General features: G+C 48.9%; 1 protein-coding gene across 2 annotated transcripts in view; it reads left to right on the top strand.

Annotated features, from left to right (window-relative positions):
- LOC142579336 (uncharacterized) overlaps nucleotides 1–25,979 on the top strand; it is a 162,717-nt gene that overhangs the window by 53,785 nt on the left and 82,953 nt on the right. Inside the window, exon 1 of one of the 2 annotated variants that reach the window (XM_075689413.1) lies at nucleotides 5,037–5,165. The exons of the other annotated variant lie outside the window; for it this stretch is intronic. The gene's annotated coding sequence lies outside the window, so the exon portion shown is untranslated. Of the gene's footprint in view, nucleotides 1–5,036; nucleotides 5,166–25,979 lie in introns of those variants that run through there. 2 annotated transcript variants of the gene reach the window in all.

The following is a 25,979-nucleotide window of genomic DNA, read 5'->3' as shown; positions in this document are numbered from 1 at the left end:
CTGGCGCGTAAAGCGCCATGCGGCGCCATGCAAGAAAATCATCTCGCGCTCGACAATGAATCACACGGTGAAAGTGAGCCGTGCATCATTCATGTCTCACGCCGAGCCGCGTGTGGTTAGCCGTGGCCGAGGGAATTGTACTCTGAATATTGAAACGGCAGCTGGGTTGCGATGAGGGCCGCGGCGTCCGACAGGGCTTTGCTATTCGCCCGCCTCGACGCAGGTGCGACCGACTCGTCGCATCGCTGGGGCCCTGCATACGTGAGGTTCTCCTTCGGCGGCGATTGGAAATGTATAGTAGTTATTTAACGACAACGTCATTGTTGGCGGTGCATTATTATAACATTTCTCGCGAGGCGGTCCATACATGCGTTCCGTGCTGTGAGCAGCTCATGAGTCAGGGATGGGCGATAAAGGGACACAATACGCGTCCGTGTAATTTGCGCTGTTCACCTAAGAAACTATCCTGACTCAACAGCTTTACGTAGGCCTTTCAAGGAAAGTAATGTGACCTGGTTTCTTAATTCAAGCTTTCTATCTTCTTTTTTATGCAAATAGCGTAAACACGATTTCGGCGCTACCAACTGTGCCAGCCAGCGTCCGCTTCGGGCACCGAAAGAAAGTGTTTTACCGACATTTACACCGATTTTAGCCCTCCACTCGGGATCAGAAACTGGTGATACACATAATTCTTGTATGACGCTGCACAGAACCTTTCTATGGCACAATAGTCAAAGTGGCGTATGCGTAATAAAAATTAATAAATAAAGTTACACGTAACAACAGGAAACGCAACAGGTCTTGCCCGCCTCCCTCCCCCCCTCACACGCACACATGCAGAGAGAGGCAAGACTATTGTACGAGGGTTAAGCGACAAGCAAATGGAACGAGAGAGGCTCGGCGAGCGTTCCTCAGTCGGCGTACCGCTGTCGAATCAGCCGCGGCACAGTCAGTGCCCCACTGGCATCGTGAGACGCGTCGGGGGAAGCGTGCGCCGTCGAGTTTCTTATCCCGACGCCTGCCGGGAGGGCTCGGGCAACCACCGAATTGCCCATAACCGCGATCTAATTCGAACTCGCCGCCGTTCCGGCGATGGCGGGAATATATGCGACGGGAAGGGAACAGCGCTCGTCGATGAGGCTGGGACGAATAGCCCGAACGGAAAAAATGGAAACAGAGAAAACAGAAAGAAAGGAATGGATATGAAACGGCAAAAAGTGGTCTTAGAACGTGGATGCGCGAGAATGCGCTGCACGAGGAGGATAAACGCAAAAAGAAAGAGGGAAATAGGGATGCAGGGATATACGAGAAATGGGTTTTCGGCAATGGGCGATGAACAAGCCCCCCCCACCCCTCCCCCTTCTCTTACGTTCGCCCTCTTCCGTGCACGCAGTAACACGGGAACGAGATTAGGCTAGTTTGCCTCCGCGCCACCACCACCGCCAGCTACCAACCTCATCCTCGTGCTCCTTTTTTTTCCCTGCGTGGAAGATGCTGCGGAGAGAGCGGGGCGCTCCATGCAGGGGGTCGAAATAATGGCGCCCGGGAGCGGTTTCGCGCCCAAACGTAATAATAGCCGGCAGCCACGAGGCAGGGTGCGAACCGCCCGCCGATCGAGGTGCGGTTATATGGAAAACGTTGACGGCAGGCGCGGGCTTAGAAGGGGCCGCGTGTTCTTTTCCCGCGTGGCTTCGTGTTTTTCTCTGCACCTTCCGTTCACTTGTTCGTTTGTTCAATTTAAGTTTGTCTAGTTGCTTGCTTTTCTTTCTTGTTTGTTTGTTTGTTTGTCTGCTAGTTTGTTTGCTTCATCGAATATAATGTTGAGAGCCAGGTTAAGGTGTGGTGTGAATCTAGAAAGTAAACCCAGCTTTCCCTACCACAATGTTTTACGGAACCTTGCGAACTTCAGTGGACTAATCTTCCCAATATTTGTCGGCGCAAAATTTCCCATACATACAGGGCGTCCAAACTGTCATAAACCAATATTTAAAAAAAAAATATATGCAAATGCCACGTAGCGGAACAGAACCAAGCCCTAATTAATTATTCAACTTCTCAACCACTCTAATTAGATGAAAAGTGCCAGTGAGAAAATTGTAGAGCAACAGCAGAAACTCCCGATACAGCTTTCTGTTGCTCAACACGTGCTCCAAAAAAGTGTTTTTCCGAGCGTGAAGAAGCCCGCGAATACACGCAAAGTGCCTCGAGCGGCCTGTCGCGCGGCAATATTGCGTGCATTTGCGGGCTTCTTTCACGCTCGGAAAAACACTGTTATGCACCACGTATTGACCAATAGAAAGCGGTATCGGGAGTTTTTCATGTCGTTCTACGATTTTCTCATTGACACTTTTCATCTCATCATAATATTGGAGAAGTTTATTAACTGATTAAGTATATATATATATATATATATATATATATATATATATGTGTGTGTGTGTGTGTGTGTGTGTGTGTGTGTGTGTGTGTGTGTGTGTGTGTGTGTGTGTGTGTGTGTAATCATACCATGAGAAGTCAACAACCAAAGACACCAAGGACGGGAATTACTAATTGAATTAAAGAAATTATAGATTAATAGAAATGAAAGTGCATGAAAAAACAACTGGCTGCAGGTGGGATGCGAACTCACGTCTTCGCATCACGCGTGCGATGCTCTTGCCAATTGAGCTACCGCGGCGCCGTTTTTCCATTTATTTTCTGGTATACTTATGGTTTTACTCCTAGAGCTAACCCTGTGATTGTTAGCTAGCGACACATCTCATAAACCTTGGTGGCGGATGTCCTTTCTGCCGCAGGCGTCACGAGTACGTGATCTATTTGGGTGATGGCAACAGTTTAATAAACCCACACATGCTAGCTAAAGGCACAAATGTTGCCGGAATCGAAACCCTCGTAATGTAATGAACGAGAAAAAAGAACCGAGTGGCTCAATGTTTATTTTTATTTTCATTCAAGTAAGAAGTACAAGTAATTTTTCCTATGTTCTCCTTGGTTCACCTTGGTGTCCTTGGCTTCTTGTGATATATATATATCACATAATTGTAAAATCACATAATCAACTTTAAATAATTAATGGAACGTCTAGGCTGTGAGTAATTCCATTCGATTGTCGAAGACTACAAAACTTAAGGTTTATTTCTTTCCTATTTGTCCTTTAAATATTATGTTCTCGTTTAACATGTGTAGCGGGGATTTAATTGTTAGTCTGCGCGCATGCGCAACCGTGTGGACGACGAGCTTGTGAGTAAGAGCAACGACGCTTTTGATATCCCCGTCATCGCGCAGCGTCACGTGACGATACACTTTGAATTCGAAGTGGCATGTCTCAGTAAATTTTGTGCGCATAATACGTTCATCCAATAGAACGATAATAATTGGGGTTGGCCCACACTAAGTTGAGGACTTTTGTACGTTCGAGACATGTAGAAACTGTTATGTAGGAAACAAAAAAATAGATAGATAGATAGATAAATAGATAGATAGATAGATAGATAGATAGATAGATAGATAGATAGATAGATAGATAGATAGATAGATAGATAGATAGATAGATAGATAGATAGATAGATAGATAGATAGATAGATAGATAGATAGATAGATAGATAGATAGATAGATAGATAGATAGATAATTGACTAGAGGTCTCACAAATAAAATCTTGGGAATCTTTAAGGAACTTCGGGCCTCTCTTGCGTCTTGCGGCTATCACAGTTTTGATGCTGCTGTTGATGTCACCTACATTCTGATCTACTGAAAATCACTAGAAAGAGATAAAGGGGCTAACTTTAATGAAAATGGTGGTTGATAGTGGTCCACAAAAGGTCTGGCATGCTGTTCTTGACGTTACGTGAAAAGAGGATAATGAATGCGTTCTCCCAGTAAAGTCACTGAAACCACGCGTTGCAATGTAAAAGACGTAAGCGGTAATTGCGCGAACTGGTACTGAAACACTACTGATTAGAACGGGTCATACCTTCCCAGCCTCATCTTTCTATATATCTTCTTAATTTGTGCCTAAATGAGATATTGGATGCTGCACTCAGCCCGGCAATCTTATCAGCTTCGAAGAGTCCTTCCGACAATGTTTGTCGCTTGCTCCTTGTTCTCGCAATAAAAGATTACCGGGCCACTTTATCGACAGATAGGTGCGGTTTCGTCTCGCTTATCGTCTCAACTTCAAGCACTCAGAGAAAGCGAAACATTCTATCAACATACGTATGCAGCGCGCTCAGTCTCACTACTCTGTAATCACTGCTAGAAAGCGCTTCTATCATTTTTGCGAGCTGCAGGTATTAAATAGACATTCCTAATAACTTTAGCACGTGTATGCTTGTTCGTGTGTGGGGCCGCTTGAACATTATTAGGATCATTGGGTCGACTTAATTTCTTATCCATACCCGTAAGCAGCATGCCAGGCAGTGAAGTCGTTGCTTTCTGATTAATATCGCGTCGCACTTAAGGTGCGAGTAAAGCCGTAAATGTTTCATGCAACTCTATTGTGGAAGCCTACGCCGTCTGTATACAGATAGGTGCATCTGTCTATGTATATGTGTGTATCTGTCATCATACGAGTATCGTACGATAACAGCTTCAAGTGGTTCCTTGGTGAGCCGCGTTCGGCACGCCACTGGGCGGGCCACTAAATTCGATTAGGGGTAGCACCTGTTTCCAGTTATCGATTAAGTCCAGCCATCTTTTAAGAATTCACTCTTTAAATCCCCATCCTATCTTGCTTCTCGTTTCACTGACTGATTTTATCAAGATTGTCCACGTACCTATGATGGATGCGTTGGTGAAACGATAGGTGACATTATGCACCGCGTACCTCTTTTACCGAGAACACGTCACGCTCATGTCTTCCGCATATTTTGTCGCATGCAGGTGGACTCAGGCCGCACCTCTATAATAATAATAATAATATTTGGGGTTTTACGTGCCAAAACCACTTTCTGATTATGAGGCACGCCGTAGTGGAGGACTCCGGAAATTTTGACCACCTGGGGTTCTTTAACGTGCACCTAAATCTAAGCACACGGGTGTTTTCGCATTTCGCCCCCATCGAAATGCGGCCGCCGTGGTCAGGCCGCACCTCTCTGCGTATCAAAGGACAAGTCGACAACGACGGATCTGGGAACGGAATGATGGGCACGAAATAGCGGAATAAGGTGAGCGTTTAAGAAGTGTATTACTCTGCGCACATCAGCGATGCCATGGACATATCTGCTATGCTTTTAACTGCGTTCGCATAGTACATAATGGAAGATTAACAACGCGAACGCGACAATACACCAGACTAAATGTAAGCTGATAAGGCAGACACGAATTCATAGAAATCGGGTTAACTGTATCTTCGAGCTAAAGAAAGAAAGAACGAAACAGTAACACCGTAAGTTTTAAGCACTTGATTACATAAAGCTGTTACAAAAGAAAGAGGAGAGAGAAAGGAAAGGCAGAGAGAGTAACCAGAAGCAAGTCTGGCTGTTACAAGGTAAAAGGCACTAAGGTGTACATGGTTACCCGAACACATTCAAGGAAAATGTGTCCACACGCACACACAAATCAAATGAGAAAGTATAGCAACGACTTGAGAACCATTTTGAAGTATAGCGCAACGGGACGGTACACCCGAAAGGAAGACGAACACAGGCGCACTTTCTGTTATGCCGTCCCGTTACGCTATATTTCAAGATGATTCCCATGTCAAAATACCAATTAGCCCAGCATTCAATTCTTTCATAGCAACGACTACATAGCTATAGTAGAACATGGCAGTTAGACCGTTACCCCACTTCAAGGCGGTGTACTAAGTCCCATTGTATGAAACCTGACACCGCTTACTTATCGTCTCTGTGCTTGGGGGTGGGGTTCCAGACCTGGCATGAAGTTGAAGTTTATTTTCACCAACAACAAACAGTACAGTGTGTTTTACACAGAACGGTTGTGGTGTGGAAAGTGGGAAAAAAGCTGCGCTAATGCAGCTTGACTAGCCCCACCTCCCATCCACAAACTGCCCGCGTCATTGAACAAAAATAGTTATTGATGTTTGCAGCAATCAAAAAAGGTATTTTTCTCTTGCACTGACGTTCAAAAGCCACTTGCTAAGATACAGTTTGCATTAGTAATGTCCTAGGAGAGGAATTTAACTTCGCACACATATGAAGTTGATAGTCGCTGGTTTACCCAACCCCCACGCTCCCCCCCCCCCTGTCCCGCTCTCTCCCCTTAACTGATAAATGAACGTACCATTCTGTTTAGTTATCGTGTAATTATGGCGGCGCAATGAAACGATGATCTGACAACGCCAGTTTTTCTAAACTAGGCCACGTCGAAAAATCTCTTCTACATCGGACCCTATAGCGAGAGGGTGCGCATGCGACCGTTGTCCTGTTCCACATGGCGGAGAATGTTTCCTATTAGCAGAACCAATTTCCTTGCTGATAAACAGAGAATATAATTAAGTTCCTTGAGTGGGCCTTGGCACGAGTACAAATTCCGACGCGTAATTGGCCTGTCAGGATTTTCGGAATGAATTTTTTAATGAGAGTCGGGCACGCCAACGTCCAAGGCCGAAGTCGCGCTCACCCTCCCAACTAGAGGTCTATAATGCCAAATTCTTCGGGCCGGACATCAGTCTTTCACGTTCGTGCTCTGTGCCGTGAAATGGATTTGCAACGTCGAACAAATTAGCGCTCGAAAAATGACGCGCCTTGATAGCGCAGCTTCGTTTCACCGGCCAAAGCCAGCACTGAAGCATCACGGCGATATCAGCAGCGGCCAAACGCGGACGCTTGTTTGCGAGCGCGAGTGTGTGCGTTCCGATGAAATAGTGTCAGCGGTGTAACCTCGACCGCACAGGCGAACAGCGTGTCAGATAAGGTACGCGTGCGTGCAATTTCGCTGCACTTAACTATACGTACACGTATCTGGAGGCCTGTTATGTCTGTTATCTGCACGTCCGAAAGCACATAACATTGAATCACAAAAAGCTTGCCTTTGTTTTCTATTTTTTTATTTCTCTCTTACTATTTATTTTTCATCCATTCCTTAACGAAGTTTCCTGCGTCCGCGAGTATACCTATATATGCAGCTCTCTGTTGCGACTGGTGAGGCACAATATTGCTTTCAGACCGGTGTAATTACTCGTCCTCATTGCCAGTGTTGCGTTTCGCCTGCGACACGTGGTTTTGCCGGCGCGACGGCGGCGGGGCGGCGGACATTTTGGCCCGATCGTCGTCACCGCAACACTCATCGCCAGGTGTTTCCAGGCGCGTCTGCGGCGATGCGACCGCCTAGGGATTTCGTTCCAGTCATTGTGCCCGAAACAGGCGAGGCCAAAGCAGGGATCTCCTTCCAGTTATTGGGCCCTAAACAGGCGATGCCAAAGCAGGGATCTCGTTCCAGTCATTGTGCCCGAAACAGGCGATGCCAAAGCAGGGACCATCTTCTCGTTACAGTCATTGTGTCCGACCGGCAGCGCCACGACAGTATGCTGCGCAGCGCCACGACAGTGTGCTGCGCAGCGCCACGACCAGGTGCTACGAGATCGTGCGCAGCGCCACGACATGGTGCTACGGCATCGCTACGACAGTGTGCGTCACCATTAGCCCATTGTACATTCACGTGCTCGTCTTTTGAGGGGTTCCTTCTTGCCCTCAACTGCGAGAGTATAAAAACAGCTGCCCCCGGACGCCAGAGGAGGGCTCCGATTTCTTCCGTTGAGTGAAGTGCTCTCCCGTCTCTCTACTTCGGTCAAACCTGACCGCCAACTCTTTGCGATGTTAAAATAAACAAGTTGTTTCGTTGTTACCTGTCGACTCATGCTTTGCCGGGACCTTCGGATGCTTGCAGTTGTACCCCAGGCCGCCAGGCCAACGCTACCCTTGGGGCTTGCGACCCAGGTACAACCACGGGCGTCAGCGCCGAGTTCCCAACAGATCGTACCAGCAGTCGGATCCAAACATCTGGTTGGCAGCGGTGAGATCGCCTACGACTTCAAACAACTGTCTGCCAGCGGCGAGATCGCGACAACGGAGGCCAGCAGCAAAGAGATGCAGTTGACTGTATGCTGAACAGCTCAACGACGATTCGGGAGCAGTGCAACGAGCCCTGTGTGACGACTGGTTGCCTGCAGCGGAACGACTGCGCGGAATTCCTGCCTGCGAGGTTTGGTGAGTGCGGGACTTTCTTCTACTGAGCTTTGCCAGGCTTTTTGTTAGTGTCAGAAACAGAGCTGGTAATTGTGGTTGTCGTTGCTGCCGGGTTAGTTTGCGGCAAGACAATAGTAAGCAGTAGAAAAAGCAGCATTCAGAGCAGCCATGGATTTGAAGTCGTTGCGCAAACCGAAATTGTTGGAGCTTGCAAGAGAGTTGGGTCTGGATGTCTCAGACAAACTAAGAAAACCGGAACTGATAACGGCTATTCTTGAGTTAGAGGCTGAGGATGACGAGCTGTCGGAATGCCTTGAGACTATTGAGGAGAGGTCAAAAAGACAGGAGCGCGAACTTAAAGAGCAGAAAGAAAAAGAAGAGCGCGAACACGCTTTGGAAATGAAGCGTCTCGAGGTAGAGATGGAACGCGCTCGTAATGGAAGTCAGGCACACGGTGCAGGAGAACGCGTATTGTTCAAAATGACTGACCTGATGCGGCCGTTTAAGCTTGGAGAGGACATTGGTTTGTTCCTGGTTAACTTTGAGCGAACGTGCGAGAAGCAGGGGTTCTCTCGGGAAACGTGGCCACAGCGCTTGCTCACTTTGTTACCCGGCGAGGCGGCCGACGTAGTCGCTCGCTTGGATAGAGAGGAAGCAGAGGATTTCGACAAAGTAAAATCGAGTCTGCTAAAAAAGTACCGGCTGTCTGCGGAAGCGTTCCGTCGGAAGTTTCGGGAAAATGAGAAAGGCAAAAGTGAGTCATATACAGAGTTTGCGTATAGGCTTATGTCGAACATGCAGGAGTGGCTCAAAGAAGAGAAAGCGTTTGGTGACCACGATAAAGTTCTGCAGTGTTTCGGGCTAGAACAGTTTTATAGTCGGTTACCGGAGAACGTGCGATACTGGGTCTTGGATAGGCCAGACGTGAGTACGGTGGCTAGAGCCGCTGAGCTAGCCGAGGAGTTTGTGACGCGTCGAGCTCGCGGAGCTAAGGACGGTCAAAAGGGTGAATTTGGCTCCAAGTCTGAGAGGCCAAGGTTCACGCCCATGAGATTTAAGGGGGACACGCGTAGTGAGGATGCGAGTGAAAGCATTCCGACCAAACGTAAAGAGACGGCAGCCGAAGCCGAACGCAGAAAGCGGTTCGAGATGAGGCGAGCGGGCGTTTGTTATACGTGCCAGAAGCCGGGTCACTTTTCGGCGCAGTGTCCGGAAACAACACCAAAAGTTGTGTTTTTTTCAATAGGCAGCACTGACGAGAACATGAAGCTTCTTGAGCCTTACATGCGAGACCTCCTCGTAAACGGGAAAGAGTGCCGAGTGCTTCGCGATTCCGCAGCTACGATGGATGTAGTTCACCCGTCTTACGTAGAACCCCATATGTTCACGGGCGAGTGCGCGTGGATCAAGCAAGCCGTGGAAGCTCATAGCGTGTGTCTGCCGGTAGCAAAAGTGCTTATTGAAGGACCTTTCGGAGCGCTTGAGACGGAGGCGGCAGTGTCATCTATGCTGCCACCCCAGTACCCGTACCTATTTTCAAACAGGTCCGATCACCTCCTGCGCGAGAAGGGGCTTTTGTTTGGTGAAGCTAGTGTTCAGGCCTTAACCAGATCGAAGGTTCGGGAGCTCGCTGCAAAGGCGGTAGTTGCGGGGCCGACGTTATCAAACAACGAAAAAGGGTCAGAGGCGCAGCAAGCTGATATTCAGAGCACGCCCGAACAGAATAGAATTGAGTCTGTAGCGTTGAAGGCGCCAGATACTGGAGAGGAAAATCCCGATTCGGGAAAGTTAGAAGAGCTATCTACTGATTTGCTCATCGCGCCTACGTCAGACGGACTTGATAGGTTGCTAAGAGTCAGCCGGTCGGCTTTGATAGCCGAGCAAAAAAAGGATGGCAGCCTGGAAAACGTGCGCTGCAATGTCAAAGAAGGTATCGCCAGGAAAACTGCGCGTTTTGTGGAAAGAGGTGGAGTCCTGTACCGGAAGTATCTAGACCGCCGAGGAGTGGAGTTCGATCAGCTGGTCGTGCCTCAATGCTATCGTCAGGATCTGTTGCGCTTGTCACATGGGGGTTCGTGGTCCGGACACCTAGGAGTTAAGAAAACTAAGGACCGTCTCTTGCAAGAGTACTATTGGCCAGGGTGTTTTCGGGACGCAGACCATTTCGTGAGGACATGTGACACTTGTCAGCGGGTGGGCAAACCAGGGGACAAATCGAGGGCGCCGTTGAAATTGGTACCTATCATTACGGAGCCTTTTAGACGGCTCGTTATTGATACAGTGGGACCTCTGCCGGTAACAGCCACGGGGTACAGACACATTTTGTCTGTGATCTGCCCAGCGACAAAGTTCCCTGAAGCAGTGCCGCTTAAAGAACTCAGCTCAGTTGAGATAGTTAATGCACTACTGTCCATATTTGCGCGAGTTGGTTTTCCTGCAGAAATTCAATCAGATCAGGGCACAGTGTTTACTAGCGCTTTGACGACAACTTTTCTCGAAAGGTGTGGGGTAAAGCTGCTACACAGCTCAGTGTACCACCCACAGTCGAATTCCGTTGAGAAGCTCCACTCCGTCATGAAGCGCGTGTTGAGAGCGTTGTGTTTTGAACATCGAACTGACTGGGAGCTGTGTCTGCCTGGGGTGATGTTTGCTTTAAGGACCGCGCCGCATGCGGCTACGGGGTTTTCGCCAGCTGAACTGGTGTACGGTCGCTCGCTTCGATCTCCGCTTCGCATGCTTCGAGAATCATGGGAAGGTAGGGGCGACGACCCAGTCGTGGTGGAGTACGTGCTTAAGCTCCTCGAACGCTTAAGAAGGGCACAGGAGTTGTCAGGTGAAGCAATGACAAAGGCCCAGCAGAGGGCCAAGGTTTATTATGATCGGACAGCCAGGGCCCGTCGTTTTGAGGTTGGCGATGAGGTCATGATATTGCGCACATCGCTAAACAACAAACTAGACGTGCAGTGGGAGGGCCCAGCGCGAATTGTTCAGAAACTGTCGGACGTTAACTACGTGGTAAGTCTGCCAGGAAAGCGGAAAGCACAGCAAGTTTACCACTGTAATCTGCTCAAACCTTATAGACAAAGGGAAGCAGTGGTGTGCATGATGGTAAACGTTCCTGAAGAGCTTCCGGTCGAGCTTCCGGGACTAGGCTCAGTGACGAACAGGGAAGACACCGGTCAAGTCATTAGTGACCTTATCAGTAAAGCACCGCTGTCGCCTGAGCAGAAAACCGAACTACACCAGCTATTACAAGAGTTTCAAGGTCTGTTCTCTGAGAGGCCTGGTAGGACTTCTGTACTTACTCATGATATAGAACTTACCTCCACAGAGCCTCAAACAGTCGTCTGGGACGAGACAAAGGAAAGAGCTTTTAGCGCCCTAAAGAGTGCCCTAACAAGCCAGCCTGTGCTACGATCGCCAGACTATACAAAAGGGTTCATTGTTCAGTGCGATGCTAGTGAGCGAGGCATGGGCGTTGTACTGTGCCAACGGGAAAATGGAGAAGTAGAACACCCCGTCCTGTATGCTAGTCGTAAGCTGACCAGTCGTGAGCAGGCGTATAGCGCCACCGAGAAAGAGTGTGCATGTCTCGTGTGGGCCGTTCAGAAATTGTCATGCTATCTAGCCGGCTCGAGGTTTATCATTGAGACAGATCACTGCCCTCTCCAATGGCTGCAGACCATCTCTCCCAAAAATGGCCGCCTCCTGCGCTGGAGCCTCGCTTTACAACAATATTCCTTTGAGGTGCGTTACAAAAAGGGGAGTCTCAACGGTAACGCCGATGGCTTAAGTCGAAGCCCCTAACGTAGGAATCAGCCTCAAAATTGTTTGTTACTGATGTTTTTCTTCCTGAGGCAGGATTTTTTTTTACATATTGCTTTTGTTTAGTGTTTCAAAGTGATGATATGCTTTCTAGTGCAATTTTTCAATTTGTGGACGCGTTCTGAGTGATGCTAGACTACTGTAAGGAACTAGGCAGTGGTATAAAAAGGGGAAAGAGCCTGGCAGGGCTTAGTGAGGGTTGTGCCGTGCTTGCTGACTGAGCGGATGAGTTTTCAGCGTAGTTCTAACGCTTGCCGGGAACGAGAACAAAAATGTGAACTCTCCCGAAGTCACTTTGCAGTGTCCCGTGCGAACCTGAACGAGAGAACGAGGCCTTCTCTGTGCGCTGCGCTCAAGAAACGTCAAGGGACGCCCGACTTCGGTTATGAGCATCATCGAGCGACATCCCTCCGGACAGCGGATGCAGTCCCCTGTCCATCGGGATCTCCTTTCCCCGGCGGGGCGGTCTGTTGCGTTTCGCCTGCGACACGTGGTTTTGCCGGCGCGACGGCGGCGGGGCGGCGGACATTTTGGCCCGATCGTCGTCACCGCAACACTCATCGCCAGGTGTTTCCAGGCGCGTCTGCGGCGATGCGACCGCCTAGGGATTTCGTTCCAGTCATTGTGCCCGAAACAGGCGAGGCCAAAGCAGGGATCTCCTTCCAGTTATTGGGCCCGAAACAGGCGATGCCAAAGCAGGGATCTCGTTCCAGTCATTGTGCCCGAAACAGGCGATGCCAAAGCAGGGACCATCTTCTCGTTACAGTCATTGTGTCCGACCGGCAGCGCCACGACAGTATGCTGCGCAGCGCCACGACAGTGTGCTGCGCAGCGCCACGACCAGGTGCTACGAGATCGTGCGCAGCGCCACGACATGGTGCTACGGCATCGCTACGACAGTGTGCGTCACCATTAGCCCATTGTACATTCACGTGCTCGTCTTTTGAGGGGTTCCTTCTTGCCCTCAACTGCGAGAGTATAAAAACAGCTGCCCCCGGACGCCAGAGGAGGGCTCCGATTTCTTCCGTTGAGTGAAGTGCTCTCCCGTCTCTCTACTTCGGTCAAACCTGACCGCCAACTCTTTGCGATGTTAAAATAAACAAGTTGTTTCGTTGTTACCTGTCGACTCATGCTTTGCCGGGACCTTCGGATGCTTGCAGTTGTACCCCAGGCCGCCAGGCCAACGCTACCCTTGGGGCTTGCGACCCAGGTACAACCACGGGCGTCAGCGCCGAGTTCCCAACAGATCGTACCAGCAGTCGGATCCAAACACCAGCCACTCTTGAAGCAAGCTCATTTCGGCGTGACATACGCAGGCACACACAACACGACAGTGAGTCGACGCTGGGCTGACGCGCATTGAGTTGTCAAGCTTGCCAACTAGATAGGCGGCGGTCTCACCCACGAATAAATGGTCCCGCATCGAATGCCTTCTGATATTTCGTAGCTCCCCCAGCTATTACTTCGTGACAGCTGTGCCATGCATATGGTACAAGAAGACTGGCCTCAAAGTGCACGATTAAGATTTATGGCGCCGAGCGATTGACGCTATATAATAAAAGCGCAATTGGCCGTCCATGTCGGTACAATGGTGGCACGGGTGATACGGGTATAGGTTTATTGCGCGGTCGCCTCTCGATGTACTCTTTTGAATCTGACTGCTGCAATACGTTCTGAAAACAATGGCAGGGTGAACTGATGAAACTACGCGAGCGCATCCGCGAGGAAAAAAAAAAAAGAACGACGACTGTATAGCTACCACCGGCTTCGTGACGACGACGAGCTCAAGATATGGGCTCCCGTCGGGCTTCATACTCTATACTATACGGGTACTTTGCCAACGGAACGCTGGCTTGCCTTTATCGATGCGGGGCTTGAGCGAGATCAATAGCCGTTATGTGACTGCTGCATGACTGTCAGAAACAGGTGTGCCAAAGGGAGATTATGTCTTGGCTGCCCCAGATGGGAAAGAAAACGACATAGGGGACTGAGATGGCCATCCGGTTCAGTTACGTGTAGCAGGACCTGTTCGTAGTATATATGTGGGAGAAGCGCGCTTCTATACGCGTTGTTGTATATTTTTGCTACCTTTCAGCGTCAGAGACGCTATGCATGCATACGGACGCGCAATGTCCATTGTATATAAGAGAGGGCCTAGAGAAGCAGAGGGAGGGGGGGGGGAAGAGAAGGAGTTTGAGTTGGGAGCTGAAATGAACAGACTGTCACAGCCAATAACAGATGCAGATCGACCTTACACGTGCGGTCGCGGAGAAGCATCTCGTAGGCGCCATGCGACGGCGCGATCGCTTGCGTAATTTCAGGGCGACGAGCACGCTGGCAAGACCGTGAGTTATTGAAATAAAAAAGAAAAAGAAAGAGAAGAATACCAAGCATAACATGAAAAAGAAGTCTGGGTGGGGAGAAGGTCGAATACAAATCGCGGAATAAGCGCGAACAAAAATACTGCGGTGAAAGGAAGGAAATTGCGGATGCGGGTGCCGAGAAAAGGGGGTCACGATGACGACGACGCCGCGACGAGCGCGAGAGAAGAAGGAGAGAGATAGGACGTTTAGTGGCGGCAACGGTGGAACGAGAGAGGAGAAAAGCGAGAGTGAAAGAAGAGTAACACGGTGGGTGGGGGCGGGGGGTTCAACGCTGCGCGAGATCGGAAGCAGGGGAGGCGAGAGGTTATAGCGTGGCCGTGGAGCCAATCTCTAACCGAAATAACGCAGCCGCCGTCGCCGTTGCCGCGGAGCGAGCGACCGTTCTTTCGCTGCTGCCGACGAACCACGCACACAAACACACGCACGCGCACTCCTTCACGCTACGGAGCCAGCGCAGCAGCAGCAGCGTCGTCGTCGGCGGCGGCGGCGGCAGTTCCACACGGATGACCTCCCGCTGGTTCCAATCATAACTCCTCTCGGCGCCCGGCTTGCTTGCTCGCCTCAGCCCCCTTCCTCGCCACCCTGCACGCGAAGAGGGGGCAAGGCAAGCAGGCGATTCGAGGATGCAATTCCTCTTTTATATCTCCTCCCGGCGGCGCAGCAGTAGCAGCAGCACCAGTGGTTCCTCGGTGCAGTCGCGGCCAGAGACGCAATATAGGAGACCCCCTCTCTCCTCCTCCTCCCGCTCCCATCCCGCCACCACCACCGGGCTCGCTCCTCTTCGAATGAAGTCGAGAAAATGAGCTGGGGGAAATAAAACCTTCCGCCGAGGGGCGAAAGCCCGTAGGGCGGGGAACGGGAAGATGGAGGGGGGGGGGTCGCCCTCCTTCCCCCCCCACACTATTTTCTTTTTTTTGCCCGAGGAGCACACAGGCTCAGCGACGGCGGCGGCAGCTCGCATTCGATCGGGCATTTTAATTTAGGAAGGCAGCCAGCGGCAGCCAAGCTCTCCTTCTCTCCCTATTTCTCCATCTCCTCTGTTTGTTGTCGGTCGTGGCTTGTGTCCCAGGCAGAGGCGGGTGGCCCATTGTTGCGCGTTTCGGAATTGCGCCGCCGCCACTATACCACTATCGCAACGAATTTCTCTTCCCCCCCCCCCCCCCCCCCCCGCCTCCGCCCTCCGCCATTGGACGGCAAGATTCGATACCCAGGCTCGTTATAGGCGCACCCCGCTCATCTCTCTGTGCGGCAGCGCGACCGCGGTCCCCATAGCCGTGGCAAGAAGCCCGTACATGCGGAACGAGCCCGCGACGTCGCGAGCCTAGGAGCGCTTTCTCATCATCGGCCGCTGGCGAGATGAATCCCGCGTCCAGTGAGCCGAGGAATCGAACAGGAGAGGATCGAGGGTTCTCCACTTCGTCCTCTTTGCGGCATCAGCTGCCTTACCTCGTGTCGCCTACTTTGGCTGCAGTCATTGTAGATGCAAGAGGCACCTTTGTTGTTGCAGAGGTGGTGCTTGGTTTTTATGCTCAGCCGGGTGTCGCGCGGCGTTAAATTGCGACCAGCAGCACAGAGAAATAACAATAACACCAAGAATAGCAACAGCGGTGGCGTATGATCTGAACAAGCCAGCGCCGGTTTCGCCTAGTGCGCATTATCCGTCGGAATACTTACGTGGCGGAATTGATGATGATTCGATAACGTACGGCGCCGTCCGACTAACTGCGATATTTACCCGAGCGTAATTAAGGGCGCCGTCTCCCCGCGTGATGCGACATTGGACAGCAGGAGATTGGAGCGTTGCGTTGCATGGCAAAATTACCTTGCGATTGTGTAGTGAATCAGAGCTTAATTAGCCAAACATGACGAGCCCGAAGTCCGTGTATTGAGCTACTCCGGAAATGCCGGAAATGTTGATGGGAGCAAACTGACCGTGCGTATCGCGCCGTCCAAAATTGTCACAACAATTCTGCCGATATGATCGCTCCGTAATAACACGTCGTCAGAGCGCGTGACCGTTTCGTCGTTAATTTGGTTTTCCGATGCTTTTGAAGATGGAAACCGAGTCGGTTCCTGTAGAAGGACGAATTCGCTGAATTTCGGCACGCACATTGTAGCATCGTTAACGTACACTGTAAAATTATCGCCTGCCGAATTCGTTTTATGCATTGCTAAACGATTGATATTGCATTGTATCTTGTTTCCATCTTTGTAATCTTTGGGTCCTGTGCTCCTCAGACCTTCGATAGCCCTTCGCGGTTGCAGCATGTTGGAATAAATAAATAAATAAATAAATAAATAAATAAATAAATAAATAAATAAATAAATAAATAAATAAATACAGTTGTTCATATCTACAAGATTACAGAGATGTCTGCGGGACCACTGCCCAACACATGTGAGGCAAGATACGTTATTTGCCCTGGCTGTTGAAGAAAAATTTTCATTTCTTCGTTTATGTATGAAAACACAAATGAGTTCAAAATAGCGCATTAAAGAAAGAGGAAATTCGGTCCCACATTTCGAGCTATATATGCTTCTCTGACGTAATGAATATTGTAACCACAGCGAATGAGAATAGTCGCTATGAAAACATCGCTTGCCTTAATAAAGTAGCAGCATCAGCAGTGTTATGCGATGTAGTTGATGGCACGGGAGCAATGAACAGTTTTGTAAGAGCTAGCAGGTACCAAGCTTACATATGACAAAATAAATAATGGGAAGTAGACGCCAATAAAGAGCGCCTGGCCCCTGCGAATCAATCAGCACTCCGACTTGGTAAAGTAAAAGCGTAGAATACATGTAGAAAGACATCATCAACTACAAATCCCCATCGCGCGGCTGCCAGACGATCAAGGCGGCCGTGCAACTCCAAATAGGGTCTTCCCTAATCCGGCCAAATGAAACTCGGATTAGCCAATCCCCATCCGGATTGACGCGGAAGGCCAAAGAATCTGGTCGCGCTATACGGACGCGTTCACTCGTCACAGTCCGTGAAACCGGCCAGTGCGCGCTTGCAGCATCAATCTTTTTTATTTAGTCATTATTGTTTTTTTCGAATTCTCCTACATCAGAGCTTGACTGTTTGTTTGCTGGTAATAACCGTTTATCGATGGCGATTCAGTTCCAACAAGAAAAGTAATCTGTTTGATTATAACTGCGTGTGTGCTACGTGCAAACCGTCGTTGTATATACGGCAACAGTCTGCTTAGTGACACGAACCAACGCATAGTCCTGCCGCCAGGTGTGCCGCAGTACACGCATGACGCGCTAACCTACACACCATGCAGGCTATCGCCGAGATAACACCCGCAAATGTCACGTGGTGCGCAGAATAAAACGAACATGTACGCTACAGTGCGGACGCAGTTTGGTTGCTTCGTTTACTTGCTTGTGTGCAACATCGAAGATGAAGGTGGCGATCAGGCTCCTTTCAAGATAATCTGGCCCTGGATTCCTAGCAGGATAAGGCTTTCCTCTGCCGCTCGAGTTAGTGCTCTGGGCTGAACAGGCGACGCATTGACAGCCAGGTAACTGTCTACTTCGATAAGGAAATCCTCATTGAGTGCATTTCTTGTTTGTTTGTTTGCGTGTTTGTTTATTTGTTTGTTTGATTTCAAGTGTCTTTTTTTATTGAAATGAATATTAGGAGAGGTTGGCGCCTTTATGGTGGCACCGGCTACTCCTTGTCACTTGGCAAAGGAACCGAAGTTGCGTAAAAAGGGAGAATAACGACACGAAATATGGCACTTTGTAGAACACTGGATGAATAAAAAATATACAGTCCAACAGTACACGAGTCGCAAAGTTCTGTGCATTAGTTCAGTCCACATACGCTTATATAAAGTCAGATGTTTGATGCTTTTCCAAATCTTCAGATATAGCCGGTCCGTTTGAAAGAGAGGGGGAGAGAGAGAGAGAAAAGGAGGGAGTGAGGCAGAACTGATAAAGGATAGGCAGGCACGTTACACAAGCTTTCCTGCAATGAAAATTGGGGAAGAGGAATAAAATTATGAATATAAAGAGATAAGAAAAGTTCGCTATATGCACGCACATATGCACAAGTGTTGATTGCTTAGCCAGCCACGTGTCGTCTTATATAGGCTGATAGGTTCGAAGAAAGTCAAGCCTTATGTAAACGTTGTTCTTCCGTGTTCACAGAAGGAATCTTTTGAAACTTCTTCCCATCTTTCTATCGTTAAAATAAACATCTACTAAAAGGAAACCACAATCGACGCACCTTCTGATGCGTGCAAGCGAGGTGTCCTTGTCAAGGTTCTATAGGTGAACGACAGAAGTCCAACGCCGGTGTAAACTTCAGTCTCGAAAGTTGAGGGTCCTTGCTTCTTCGCGTCTTTATATTTATTTATTTATTTATTTATTTATTTATTTATTATACATACTTTCAAGGCCTAGTTTGTACAACAGAAAAGAGTGGTGAGAGAGAGAGAGAGAGAGAGAGAGAGAGAGAGAGAGAGAGAGAGAGAGAGAGAGAGAGAGAGAGAGAGAGAGAGAGAGAGAGCAAAGAAAGGAAAGGCAGGGAGATCAACCGGACGAGCGTCCGGTTTGCTACCTTACACTGGGGGTGAGGAAAAAGGAGAATAGAAAGAAGAAAAGAGGAAGCAAGTGATGCCTGTGCGTGCAGTGAAGCACAGTGACACCAAAGGGGAGTTCCATAGCTGGTGATCTGCGTTGATGACATCCAGGACGACCAAAGAGCCAGTGGTCGTTGCGCGAATAGGAGGCTACGGGTGAGCTATGGGGCTTACTAGCGACTTGCAAGCACTGGATTAAGAGCATCTAGCACTTGCACTGCACTTCGCGCTGGCGGAGTATGCAACTTACTCAAAAGTACACGAAGGGCACTTATGAGGGACCGAAGCATCACAACCACTTGCCGGTCTTCTTCGAACAATTTATCCGGAGTCGGCGCTGTGGACTCTACCGCGGTGCGCTGTATCCTTTGATGTGACTGTGACTCCAGCTGTGGCTTCTCTACAATGTACAATATACAATATAAAATATTTGCAGTACAGGACAAAAATAGAAAATCAAACTACAAGGCAGTTTGAACGGCGATATTGAAGTTAGTGGATACGGACACGCAGGGTGCAGCGACGATTGTGAAAACGCGCAATGCCTCCTACCAACTAGACCAAAACCGCTGTTGCTGCTGCTGCAACACTGCCGTAGTCGCTGACACGTGATGGTACGCGTGCGGTTTCGTAGGGCGCCAGCACGCGCGATGACAACACTTGAAATAGAGCCGATCGGTGAGGGTGCCAATCGTGTACTCTGGGTATATAGCACTTCCAAAATGTGCAGTCTGCGCTGTGTCATTCCAGCGCAGGTAGCGGGGAGATAGAGAACGGAGAGGAGAACAGAATTATGTGTGTAAAAGATAAATAAGTTTATAGAATATCCTAGGTAAGCGCGGCGCGTTATTTAGAGATGGATGTTTGTGTCGCACGAAGTTTCTTCGGGAATTTCAAACCCGTGGTGTCACCCCTTTGTTAATTTTGACCCAGATGTATGTTGTGTCAAAGAGGGGGGCCCGCTAGGAGTTCCGCTGCAGTGGTTTGTAAAAGCGGGTATATGTTCATGATGTTGAACATATATCATGAGCGAAGGTTACCAGCCAACGGCAAATAGGTCTCAAGAACAAAAAAACTTGGTTATTTTGGCCTTTGGTCTTGGTAAATCGAGCGCTCGTTACGTAAATTTACGACCTTCACATTAATTTACTGCGCTCTTCAGCCAGCCTGCCACGCGTTTCTTAGCCGTGACGTGATGATCTGCATTCTCTTATTGCATTCTTGAGCAACCATCGCAACGCACTAACACCTAATGTGTGGTCTTCAATGTGTTCTTCGTTGCGATTGATAATGTTGATTGTTGCGCCTTATTCTCGATGTGAAGGAATCCTGTATTTTTTTATATTCCTTTTAAGAAAGAAAAAGAAATGACTTACGCAGATTGAGAAGTCAGCCGCAACCGATTGAGTAATCAGCCCGTGGTATTCATCTATCACCCTCTCTCTCACTCTTTTTTTCGTGCGAGGTCCGCACTTTAAGGCGATTGTAGGATGTTATCCCAAAGCAAGCTTGTCGAGTCAGTTCTTAAGTACGTAGAAAAGCGGCAGGAATAGAAGAGTCAGAGAGGGAAACGGGTGAATAACGGCTACATTGAGCCGAAAGGGCGCACAGTAGTACGGAGAGGCGCGTGATTCATGCGTCCTGATTTCGAACGACGATGCTGCGCCCGCGAAAAGTTAACCCTACTCAGCAACTCTATAGGGTCCGCGTTACGCCTCTCGACGCCGTTTCCTTATGTTTGTTTTCCCTCTTTCTCCGGCGTAGCGGAAGAGTACCAACAAGACAACTAAAATCTTTAGGCACCTCGAAGAGAGAGCTGCAGCCTCGACGTCAGTTTTCACCACGTTTTCTTACCATTTTATTTTTTGCCTTTCAAGTTTCCCTTCCTCTCCGTCTCAGCCCCAGTCACGGCCCGCTCCCAGTACCCCCCCACCGGGCCCACACGCACCTCGGCCTGTGTGCGGCATGTGCGTAGTGCTTCTCGCTTCAGCTCCCAACTTTGCCGTGGCCGCCGACAGAGCAGCCCGCGCCAGAGAGAGGACTCGCGCGAGCGGCTCGCTCTCTGGCCGTACGTCGCGGCTCGAAAAGCAGCGAACCGGCTAGCGAGGCACGTTATAACGTATAGCTGCACAAGCCGAATCCCAGATTACGCCATAATTTATAGCAGGAGAACCCGGGGACGCCCTATTCTCCGGGCTTCACTCCCTTTCACCTCCTGCCTCGCTGCATTTCTTCCTTCTTCTTCTTCTTCTCCATCCTAATCTTTCTTTCTTTCTTTTTCTTCATTTCCATTTATTTATCTTATTTACCACAGTTTGCGTCTATAGCGCCATTTCTTTGACTTGCCTGCTTCTACGGGGCGCGCCGTCTCGTTTTCCCTTTTAATCCGTGTTGCCACAAGCAGCGGTGCTCTCTGTTTCCGGCCAGGCGCCGCGGCTGGTTCCACCTCTCCCTCCCTTTGGCTTTGTACTCCGTGTGGGATGGAGCCAGGCAGTTGTGAGAGGCACGCCGGCAAGTATAGACTACCGATTGCGTAATCGGCGATGGTTAAACTCTGAGGCTTAAGCAGTTTTCTCGAGGGTGGCACTACCAGGGCTTTCTAAAAAAAGAAAAAAAAAAGTGAGACATCGGTAATGTAAAGTTGCTTCCGTATATGTGGAACGCATTTCCGAAGTACTTTAGGCGCGGCTTCTGCCGACATTGGTGCGTCTATTTGACGCCGCGCGGTAACCACGCTATACCGTACTGGCCAAAATGTGTGTCATGCGGTATCTTCTTCCATGAGTAGCCGCGTACAATGTGTTTCGGCAAGAATTGAGCTGCAGTCACCGGATACGTGAAACGGTTGATGGGCTACGCCACGAGGAAAATTCGCCTTATCACACTTTTCACGTGGACAGCACTCTATGGGCGAGCGGTAATGCTGCTGCGCTACACGGTAAGCGCTGGGTGCCATTTTAAGGCACCAAGGGTCTTATGGTACAGTTCATACTCTTAAGGGAAGCCGCGCTGCACCGAAATGATCTGGATCGAGATAAATGTTTAACGCTAGTATAGGCGCGTTTAGTGTGGAATCGCTGCAAAGGCTTTTGCAGGTCGTGTAATTGCTTCAGAAGTGCTCTATTTTATATGCATTGCGGAAGCGTTTACACAAACCTCATAAAGAGTGAGGAAAAAAGCTGACGTACAGCAGCGGCAGACATGATACAGTTGCTGTTCATCCTGACGAGAGAGAAAAAATGAAAGCATCACCGCACAGAGTAGCTACAGAACCAGAATTATAAGTAAGGGATGGTAATCGGAACAAGATAATCGATTTGACCTTGGTACGTGAGATGTTCAACATGCATGTATGAATTCAGGTATAGCTAAACAATGGGGTATGTAATCCCGACGTCGCTTCGGTCAGGCTGTGAGCGGACCGTCAACGGAACGATCTCCCCCTCATGTATATCCCCCTTCATCGCACACATTCCCGCGGTTACCTAAAACACGCCTACGAACGTCTACAAACTTCTAAGTCATGTTGGAAAAAATTCATGCGATTAAGTTCAGCAACGCGAACAAAACTGCAGAACACTGCAATAGATGAATAGTTTGTTAACCATCAGTCGTTATAAGAATAATAAATTACGAGAATTCATTGAGCTCTTGCAAGTGCATTTACGGTGACAGCTTGCAAGCCGTAAACGCTGTAGCCAGCGATGGCGGCTATACTCAAGGTTACCTAGATAACCATCGCAAGTCGCAACGATGCATACATCACGCGCGTCGGGTAGTTACTCTTAGTACTTATTTTCAGTTATATGGTTGCTTCGAGTGTGAACGCTTCTGTTGCTTAAAAGCACCACCGAAGCCATTTGCATTTACTGTTCAGCGTTTGTAGCACTCAGCTGTTTATTATTGCATTGTTTTACTTCTGCTATAAAAAGAAAATCCAATCCTAGCCAACGCCTCCCTTTACATACACAAAATTTTGCTGCATACTGGTGGTGTTGTAGTCTTTCTTCATTTACTGTTTATTGTCCATACTTCTGCTCCCCAATTCAGGTTAGCAAACCGGGTATTTCCAACCTGGTTAACCTCCTTGACGTTCCTCTTGTGTGGATCTCTGTCTCCCCCTTGCAACATGCGAGCCACATAATGAGCTGCTAGCCTGCTCTCTCTCTCTCTCTTTCTAAAGGCTGCCACCGAACACTGACAAAGGAATGCCGGAAAAGGCGTGAAATAAAACAAAGCGCTTCCCTTGTTCATCATCTTTCTTTTTATTGTATTTATTGAAAAATAATTTCCAAAGAGAAATGAGTGAACTCGCCACTACGCCACGATTTCCTAGCACGATGACCACGGCACTTCTTACATAAGTAGGAAAGTACCTGAATTTTCGTACGAGGTACCCTGAAACATCAAACACATAACGTAGCGTATACAATGCTTTATTTCGAACGAGAAGCTTTCTTTGTCGTTACTGGACCGAGAGGTCGGCTGCCGTTATCAAGACCGCAATGCAATTGCTGGACACGATGATATGCGTTTGGGTTACAGCGGCCTGCTGCGGGCAACTGTCACCAGTAAGCATGAGCAAAACGTGACTTAGTAAAAGAAAAAAAAAACAATAAACGCTCGGAAGGCTACAGAGAAAGAAATATGCAAGAATAAAGAGCGGCGCTATCATACAGCGAGTGAGAGCCGACCCTCCCTTCGGCGCTTGAGGAACAGCGGAATCGTGAGCCACGCGCCGACGACAAACGAGCATGAGCGTTGTCTGCCGTCAAGCAGCGCTTCAAGCGCGGAAAGCCAAACGGCACCGATTGAACGCCGAAAACAAACAGCACCCATTATAGACCAGTCCACTGACCCGTTTCTGTTGTTCGCGCCACCATGTACTACGTATACAGGACTGGTCGCATACTCGTGACTGCGGAGCTCCGGCCCAATTTTGCATCTTCTGTTTGCGGAACTTTTGTTTCCTCTCCTCCCCCGTTGCGCGAGGGCCGCTTTCTATCCGGACAACTTAAATGGCGGCACTCTGTGGTGCCGTGCGCGCTGTCACGTGATTCAAAGGGTGCACGATCGAAAGGAGCTCGGTGTCGGCGTGCCTCACTTATTTCGCTTGCTGGTTTACTCACCCAAGCGCCCGGCGTCGACGCGTTTCTTCCATAGAGCCGCTGGTATAGAAAATTCCACGGCAGCCACCGTGCTCTCGCTAATCAAAGAGTAAATCTGTCTTAGCACCGGCCTGGGCTTCTTGGCGATTTATTTAGAATTTCAGTTGAGACCATCAGCAGTGTAGCCTTACTCTACTGTTATTGTCTTAGTGTGACATCAGTTAAGAACGTGAGAGAACGATTTTGCTCGTCCAGTCCGTGTGCTTTCCGTCTGATCCGCCGCCGTGATCGTGGTGCTGCGTCCTCGTTGTGACGCGCCCTCATCGCAGTCGTGCCGCCGCTGCCACGGTTGTTTTCATATATTCGTCGCGCGTTCGACGACTTTGTTGAGCCGTAGCCGTCGCCGCTGTCGCTGAATTCAGTTCGGCAGTTTCCACAGGGTGGCAGGAGTTCGGCACTGAGCTGGTGGCGCTGACGGCAGTAGGAGGAGTAACTGCTCTCGTAGTAAATGAGCGCAGAGCCAGAAGAATCGCCGAAGTGTCTAGATTTCTTGATCTTTAACAATATATTACCTTTCAAATGCCTCTCAAACAACAAATGTCAGAACATTATGAGACAGAATGGGGAAAAAAGAAACAAATAAATAAATAAATAAATACAAAGAATCAATCAATATTGTAATGAAGGTCTCTTTGTGTACAGTGTGACAACCCGGCGAAGCTGTTTTCTGTGCATAGAACCACCTGACGAGAGCCTCGTGCGCGTCACAATGGTCCGCGTTGTAATGCTATAAAGGCGTTTGAAAACGTGCTCAAGAACGCTTTGTGCACCTATACTTGTGCTATTCTACACCATTTTTGAAACCAATGCACAGTGGAATGCAGCACGTCATGGGGAGATACGTACTCTGCGCAAAAAAATATGCAGCCTAAATCGCGCAGCATGCGTGCTCGTTCGTACAGGAATAAATTGTTGCAGGCTGGCCCACCTTTGCTGATAATAAGTTCGCTGCTTGTTTCGTCTGTCCGGAGGAGCATACTAAATTTCTTCGTTGAACTCTAAACGATACGTGGGATCCGTCGCCGGAGCATCCATAGCTGGAGTAAATGGAGGGAGAGTGTTATGCCTTCTATATATCACGCGGAGCTCGGCAAAGGACATCGATATGTTAAGTCCGCCATACGCGGGCAGACGCCAGCAAATTAGATTCAAAGTCGTACATGAGCAGCGTACTACGAGCACTCGTGCCGTATGTTTGTCACACTGCGGGCATCATTACTTTGGCTAACCTGGCAAAGTTGTTTCTATAAAAGCCACAGATTGATTTCTATTAGAGGCGAGTTGATACCGAACGCTCAGTCGCACATTTTGCAATCTTTTGGCAGAAAGTTCGCATGGATTGAATGAAAACGAGCATCTTAATAAGCGGCAGAATAACAATAAAAAAATATCCAGAGGCAAGAGTAAAAGACTCTCCGAGTGCATGCTGTAGAACGCGTACTTAAATCGGTTCTTCGTTAAAATGCGCGCACACGGATCTTCATGCCGTCGCTTTGAGATTGTAAAGCGAGATATACAACTCTTAGACGTCCCACTGACGCTGGCCGCATGAGGATTAGGTCAGAAAGGAACCGCGCTAAAGAAACTGCTTTAAGTGTTTCAAGAGAGGAGGAGGGAGTCAGTATATACCGTAATTCCACTCACCTAGGACGCAATTGCCATAAGCAGTAGTCCAAGGACTTCGAGTCGCCACCTGAGGCACCACAACAAGAACCTCCGGACTATTCTTTAATAAAGTTTCTTCTTCTTCTTGTTCTTATAACTCGTATATAGCTCGGGAAGTTAACGGCACGAAAAAATGCTGAAATGTATTTAAAAGTAATGCCAGCACGCTACCTTAAAAAAAAAAAAGAGGGGCTG

This window comes from Dermacentor variabilis, chromosome 4 (assembly GCF_050947875.1).
Source record: "Dermacentor variabilis isolate Ectoservices chromosome 4, ASM5094787v1, whole genome shotgun sequence".
In the NCBI taxonomy this organism is placed as follows: Eukaryota; Metazoa; Arthropoda; class Arachnida; order Ixodida; family Ixodidae; genus Dermacentor; species Dermacentor variabilis.
Note: the sequence above shows the minus strand (reverse complement) of the source record. Positions and strands in the feature narration are given on the sequence as shown.